Genomic DNA, 8,587 nt, shown 5'->3' with positions numbered 1-8,587 from the left:
CCATAATCGTACAACAAAACTAGTAACAATAGTAACACCACTGTATGTCACCCATAAACTAACTTCAAAGGGAAAAAAAAAAAACCTCTTCTCATTTACTCTGATCCACAACCGAACACAGACTTAAATCAAGAAATATTACACACAAATCACACACAGAAATTCTAGTACTATTCTATTATTATAAACATTGTAAACCCTAGTAAAATATACATTGAGAAACCAATATAACTCCTAATTATGTCTCAATGTTAAAACCTAGCACTATATACTTTGTTAAACCGAAATATAACCTTGCTATATATATATAATTGTTAATGATGTATTATTATATTGTTTGTTAATTGTTTGTTAATCAAAATGTATACTGATAATGACCACAATAAGTGCAAAAAACTTGTAAAGCACCTTTCTGCAAGCACTTCAATTGTAATAAAAGTAAAATAAATTTGTAAATCACGCCTATGGCTAAAAAGTGCAATGCAAGCACTAGAATAGCCCGCCCTCCCCCTTAAGGGAAGGGAATGAAATGTGCTAAAAAAAAAATAAAAAAAAAATAAAAAAAAAGACTCAAGGACCAGTCTCAGGTAGCACCTGAAGAAGACAGCGAGGCACGCTGTTGAAATATCGTGCGAGAACGACGCGAACATCCGGTTGGATTCCCGAATATCCAAGATGTCAACAGATCGCCGGGAAAACATGAAGAATTACAATATAAATGTAGCTATTCTTTGACGTTCCACATCTTAGACGTAACGCCTGCAGAAATTCTGCTAAGAGTCCTCGGTGTTCATTCAATATATCTGAAAGCAAGAAGACTTGTGGATATCTACTGGCGCCGTAAAGGAAACGTGGGTAAAGGAGGGGTGGTTACAGGATGCATTTTGAGAAAAATAATGAAGTATTTCAATAGCTAACAAAAGACAGAGAACGTAAGATAATTTTAAAATTGACGGGAGAGTTCACTAGCTGCTTCCAGATGTCTACGAATGGAAGATGATGAAGTACGTAAAACAGATGCGAGGATTGTTTCACTACGTTTCAGGAGACAGGTTTAAACAGTCGTAAGGTAAGTGTACACCTTAACATGCAATTTACTAATATAGGGACAAGACTTCTACTGGACTAATGGGTGTGGATGTGTAAATTGTACACTGTGGTGTAGAAGTTAAGGGCGAGAGTAACTTTTGCGTTATGTGTCACTGCCAAGTATCATATCTCGATGAAATTTGGAGCATACGAAGTAAGGATTGCTCTGGTACAGAAGGTAAGTGAAAGAAATACGCGATGAGACGAAACAGAAATGATACTTTTCTTCAAAGACAATAATTACTCTAAGGTCATCGTGGTCTGTGATGGTCCGCTGGACATTAAAAAAGGCGAGGCATAGAATGTGTGATCACCACAGACAGCTCTGCACGCTCTACAACGTGCTCCTGTGCTGTCCGCGACAGTATTAAGTAGTTCTCGTTGTGGGGCCTTGCATTCCTGCACCAGCAAAGGTTGACAACTGCTCGGTGGTCGCTGGTGTTGGAGATCGTGCTGTAGGGCGTCTCCCCAACGTACCCTACACGTTGCCGAAGTCGGGGAGCGGGCAAGCTAGCCCATTCGCCTATTATACTCCTCCAAGCGCGGTGTTCGATGCGGTGGCGCATTGTCATCCATAAAAGTGAAGTGAGGGCCAAATGCATACCTGAAAAGACACACATGGCGAAGGAGTATAGTGCCACAATAACGTTGTCCGATGAGTAGTGCACAGTTTTCATAGATTTCGAGGGCAGGAAGCCCATGCAATGTTACTCGTCGCTACCCCATAACATCTGGGCCACCAAAACCATCCCGGCGGGGTCAGGGATTTTCTCTGCCTCGTGATGACTGGGTGTTTGTGTGATGTCCTTAGGTTAGTTAGGTCTAAGTAGTTCTAAGATCTAGGGGACTAATGACCATAGATGTTAAGTCCCATAGTTCTCAGAGCCTTTTGAACCATTTTTGAACCAAAACACTCACGTCTCTGCGTGCATTATGACTTCCCATCTCTCGTCATATGAAACTACGTCCAGAACTGCCGAACATAATCGTTTTAGTGGTGCAGATGTTGAGGCGTGGGCAGGCATTACGTTACTAAGGCGTATTGACCTTGAAATCTAAGAATGCGCGACCGAATCGTACAGCGCAGGTTCAGCTTCCTTCCGACCGAGAGGGGGAAGTGGGCGAATGGACTGGCTTGTCCGTTCTCTCGACTTAAAACTCATCGAGCACATGTGAGATGCGTTGTGCAGGGGTATGCACCAACGACCATTGAGCAGTTGCCAACCTTTCCACACAGGCCCCTTACCAGCCTTATGGCCAGCTGGGGAGCGCGTTGCACAGCACGCATTGCCGTCCGTATTGATCACACATATTACTGAGGGCCATGACCCACCTTTTGCAAGTTCCAGGGGATCGTTATAAATCGCAGTAACTTCGATGTATTTGTTGTCTTCGTTTCTATTGGTTCATTCTATGCATGGTCAACCTGAATTGATGGGCAGTGGCGCATCATGCGAAAGTTGATATCGTGTTGGTATTACAGCTCTCGGCCCTTGCAAGCTCGGTAGAAGATACCCGTTTGTCTACTTACCTATGGTCATTGGTTTAATGTCCTGCGCGAGCCAAATATTTATTCTTTAGCTTCGCGTTGCTCCATGGCTAGCGAACAAAAGTAAGAAAATTGGAATGTTACTCGACTGTGTTACGAGACAGGATAACGAAAGGACGTGTATGAACAGTTTACAATGAAACAGTCATTGTTAGCCGCCATACTGTATAGTTTCTGTTTTTGAGATTCACAAGCGATATCTAATGTTAGTGTGGAGTTTCGTAATAGCCATAATACATTCTACTGCAGACCGATCATTGGCTAGAATCTCTTCTGTTGTCTTCATTTCCTGGCGTTTTACGGTTAGAGCCAGGTCATCGGCAGAGCAGTATTTTCTGGACGAAGTGTCAGGTAGACAATATAGATATAGGTTGAACAGTAAGGGTGAGAGAACCGATCCTTGAGGCAATCCGTTGTTCAGCTTCCTCTCCTTACTTACGTTGCCTCCAGTGATTACCTGGAACTTCCGATCACTTAGCATGCTGTTAATCAGTCGAGCCATTGTTCTGCAGGGTATGATGCGGAGAAAATTGTAGAGAGACAATACTTGGTCGCAGCAGCTACGCCCTGGTCTGAAGCCTGCCTGATCAACGGGAACATTCTCAAGGGTTGCGCTAGTTATTCTGTTATGTACTAGTCTTTCAAAAAGCTTGTAGCAGCAGCTATGTCGGGAAATGGGGCGATAGCTTTCTACCTTGTTGCTGGGTTTGCCAGCTTTCAGGACAGATACTATCTTCGCCTTTTTAAACTCCAATAGAAGTTGACCAGTCAGCAGGAATTCTGCCAGCCATTTCTTAGCTTTTCATCCCATATGGATCAGGAATTCTGGATGGATACCATCGAATCCAGACGTCTTAAGGTGTTTCAGGTCCTTCAGTCCAGAGTCAATGTATGAAACTGTGAAAGGATGGGTATACTCAGATGAGGTAGATGCCTTCTTTTTCAGGTCTCGAAGCTGTCGTCTAATATATGTTTCTTGTCAGGAGGTACTCTTGAAGTAGTAATGATGTGGTCTGGTGTTACTTCGGATTTTTTTCTGCATGCTGGTGCACTTACTCCCAGTTTTCTCAGAAGATTCCATGATTTCCTGATCGAGTGGGTAAAGTCCATGTTTTCGACTGTTTCTGGGTCACCACGTTGCTGGAAGTGTTGGTACAGTGTTTCACTTTCATCATTCCATCCTGGAACATATTGTTTTCGGTATCTTCTTGCATACGGTTCTTAGCTGTTACTGTTACCGTAGCAATGAAGCTTTGATAGTTATTATGTGATGGAGGTATCCATCTAATGGTCTTATCCAGTTCCGTTCAGTCACACTCTGCCCTTCTAATGCTATCGACATTCAGTTGAAGGAGTCTGATAGTTGGTCCAATGTTTCTTCTTAATGACCTCTGAAAAGAACTGTTTCTGCTATTTAGTTGATATGTCATAGCCAGGAGATCCTGGATAGTCTAGCTGCCTGTAATCTGGAGACCCCAACTTCAAAATCTGGAGACTCCAACCCAGTGTGAGTAAAACAGAAGTGTGTTGCTTCCATCTAAATAACCGGTTGGCGAACGTAAAACTGGAAGTAAGTTGCAGAGGCAGATTTCTTTGTCATAATTGGAACCCAAAATATCTTGATGTCATCCTGGATCGTACACTATGCTTCAAACAACAACTTTTTAATTAGCTCAAAAGTTGAGGACTCGAAACAACATCCTCCATAAGCTATGCGGAACTACCTGGAGATCTTCAGCAACCACCCTGCGATCTTCAGCTCTTGGCTTGGTGTACTCAAGTGCTCAGTATTGCGCACCTGTTTGGACGAACAGTCATCATACAAGGCTTGTTAATACATAGCTGAATACGATAATGCGCATAATATCTGCCGCAATCAGATCTACTCCAGCTTATTGGCTTCCACTGTTAACCAGTATATTGCCTCCTTATATACGCAGATGACTGCCCGTATGGGAGAATTCCACAAGATCTCCAGGAATTCTAACCTACCCGTGCACGGCAACTTGCCACTTTTAAATCGTGAGAGACTAAAATCACGACATCCAACTCTGTGCGATGCTGCTGACATGGTTACTAAGGATTTCAAACCTCTTGAAGAATAGAAAGGTCGATGGGGAGCAGTGACACATGTGCACCTGCATAACATCTTCTCAGGTGCTCAACTTCCAAGTCGATTCGACCTACCACGCAAGACCTGGTCTACTCTCAACAGAATCCGTACTGGCCATGGCCGATGTAGGGACGCTTTCTTTAAGTGGAAGAAGCTGCCTGATCCAGCCTGTGACTGCGGGGATCCATACCAGACAGTTCACCACATTGTCAGAGAACGCAGGATTCGAGCCTATCACGGCGCCAAAGAGGACTTTCTGCTAGCAACTCCAGATGCAGTTCGCTGGATTGAAGGACTGGATATTCAGTTGTAAAGACAAACTTTTCTTGTGTGTCAATATGTACATATGTATATGTAATTTTATTTCATGATATGTCCGTATTAGCCATACGCTAAATAAATAAATAAACAGTCTGTTGCATTTCAAAGGTAGTTGCACGTATTTAATTTTGATCAACTGTGATGTACTACAAGCTTGTATAACCTGCTTCAATAACATGGTCAAAAGCATAGAGAAATTTTCTCTACTAAAAAGAACTCATTTCACTTGCAGACAATCATCGAATGACCAAATGCGGATGGCAGTGTTCCAATTCGAGAAGATCCTGTAGAAGTTTTCTTTCTCTTACATTTCAAAAAATTACAGGCAACTTTCAGAGTTGCTTCTCCACCACGAAAGTAACTTCTCTACATGTACGAAATTACGTACGCTGTGGGGGTCGTCGATGCCACTAGGAATATTGACCTTCACAGACATACAAACAGAGACACTACACACACTAGTACAATAAGAAAGAGTTTAAAAGCAGCAGCTTAAAACATTAATTTCTTCTTTTGAGGAGTAATAGTACATGTAACTCTCTCGCACCAGTGTATTTATATACAAGATATCATAACCAGCTTTACAAAAAAAACTGCGGATAATGTTCACCGAACTAAAACAAATCGAGACGTATGACGTGAAAAGCGGAGGATAATCGGGCTAAAGAGAATACATGCATATTTAGCTCAATTTTATGTTTCAAACAAAATGTTTCTTTATCCACGCTCTCTCTCTCTCTCTCTCTCTCTCTCTCTCTCTCTCTTTTACACACACGCACACACACACAAACGCACACACACACACGCACACACACACACATACACACACACACACACACACACACACACACACACACACACACACAAACAAACACGCGCTCATACACACACACACACACACACACACACACACACACACACACACACACACACACATACAGACACAGAAACATTTTTTTAAATAAACGATTTTTTAGGTGCAATATTCAAACATTTAAAAAATAGAGATACGATTCTTGTTTCTTTCTCATTATACAGGGTGATCATTGATAAATACAACAAACCTCTCAACCGTTTCAATCTGCTTAGCCGTACACGAACACCATCTCAGTTCGTTCCCGTAATGAATACCGGACCAGTCAGCTACTTACAGTACGCTATGTCCATCACACAACCTGAATACACAAGGAACACACAGCACGTGGTCAGAGGAACGTTCATTCCTCAGGGCCGTTTATCGTGGCAACGATGCATTTCGGGACACATGTTCATAGGACCTTTCGCCCCCATTTCTAGTCAGGAATCCGTTCCTGCAGTTTGTCTGTTTTATTCATCTCCATCTTGAACACTCTTGCTCTTTATCACCGTTAAAATACCTATTTATTTTATACACTCCTGGAAATGAAAAAAAGAACACATTGACACCGGTGTGTCAGACCCACCATACTAGCTCCGGACACTGCGAGAGGGCTGTACAAGCAATGATCACACGCACGGCACAGCGGACACACCAGGAACCGCGGTGTTGGCCGTCGAATGGCGCTAGCTGCGCAGCATTTGTGCACCGCCGCCGTCAGTGTCAGCCAGTTTGCCGTGGCATACGGAGCTCCATCGCAGTCTTTAACACTGGTAGCATGCCGCGACAGCGTGGACGTGAACCGTATGTGCACCTGACGGACTTTGAGCGAGGGCGTATAGTGGGCATGCGGGAGGCCGGGTGGACGTACCGCCGAATTGCTCAACACGTGGGGCGTGAGGTCTCCACAGTACATCGATGTTGTCGCCAGTGGTCGGCGGAAGGTGCACGTGCCCGTCGACCTGGGACCGGACCGCAGCGACGCACGGATGCACGCCAAGACCGTAGAATCCTACGCAGTGCTGTAGGGGACCGCACCGCCACTTCCCAGCAAATTAGGGACACTGTTGCTCCTGGGTTATCGGCGAGGACAATTCGCAACCGTCTCCATGAAGCTGGGCTACGGTCCCGCACACCGTTAGGCCGTCTTCCGCTCACGCCCCAACATCGTGCAGCCCGCATCCAGTGGTGTCGAGACAGGCGTGAATGGAGGGACGAATGGAGACGTGTCGTCTTCAGTGATGAGAGTCGCTTCTGCCTTGGTGCCAATGATGGTCGTATGCGTGTTTGGCGCCGTGCAGGTGAGCGCCACAATAAGGACTGCATACGACCGAGGCACACAGGGCCAACACCCGGCATCATGGTGTGGGGAGCGATCTCCTACACTGGCCGTACACCTCTGGTGATCGTCGATGCGACACTGAATAGTGCACGGTACATCCAAACCGTCATCGAACCCATCGTTCTACCATTCGTAGACCGGCAAGGGAACTTGCTGTTCCAACAGGACAATGCACGTCCGCATGTATCCCGTGACACCCAACGTGCTCTAGAAGGTGTAAGTCAACTACCCTGGCCAGCAAGATCTCCGGATCTGTCCCCCATTAAGCATGTTTGGGACTGGATGAAGCGTCGTCTCACGCGATCTGCACGTCCAGCACGAACGCTGGTCCAACTGAGGCGCCAGGTGGAAATGGCATGGCAAGCCGTTCCACAGGACTACATCCAGCATCTTTACGATCGTTTCCATGGGAGAATAGCAGCCTGCATTGCTGCGAAAGGTGGATATACACTGTACTAGTGCCGACATTGTGCATGCTCTGTTGCCTGTGTCTATGTACCTGTGGTTCTGTCAGTGTGATCATGTGATGTATCTGACCCCAGGAATGTGTCAATAAAGTTTCCCCTTCCTGAGACAATGAATTCACGGTGTTCTTATTTCAATTTCCAGGAGTATATATAGTAAAATAATTTATCTGTAACAGCTCTACATAGGTATTTAAAGTGTGATTTACCAAGCATGTGTTTGTGACATCGCTGTGAACGCACATTGGAAGCGATACTGGCGTATCACCCGGCGTGATGGTATGGGGTGCCATTGGTTACACGTCTTGGTCACTTCTTGTTCACATTGACGGCACTTTGAACAGTGGACGTTACATTTCAGATGTGTACGACCCGTGGCTCTACCCTTCATTCGATCCCTGCGATACCCTACATTTCAGCATGATAATGCGCGACCGCATGTTGCAGGTCCTACACGGGCCTCTCTGGGTACAGAAAATTTTCGACTGCTCCCCTAGCCAGCACATTCTCCAGATCTCTCACCAATTGAAAACGTCTGGTCAATGGTGGCCGAGCAACTGGTTCTTCACAATACGCCAGTCACTACTCTTGATGAACTGTGGTATCGTGTTGAAGCTGCATGGGCAGCTGTACCTGTACACGCCATCCAAGCTCTGACTCAATGCCCGGGCGTATCTAGGCCGTTATCACGGCCAGAGGTTGTTGTTCTGGGTACTGATTTCTCGGTATCAATGGACCCAAATTGCACGAAAATATCATCACACATCAGTTCTAGTACAATATACCCTTTTATCATCTGCATTTCGAGTCGGGTAGTAACTAAAAATAGTCGGTGATGTGCGATTTTTGTGTC

Source organism: Schistocerca gregaria, chromosome 8, assembly GCF_023897955.1.
Source record: "Schistocerca gregaria isolate iqSchGreg1 chromosome 8, iqSchGreg1.2, whole genome shotgun sequence".
NCBI lineage: Eukaryota > Metazoa > Arthropoda > Insecta > Orthoptera > Acrididae > Schistocerca > Schistocerca gregaria.
Note: the sequence above shows the minus strand (reverse complement) of the source record.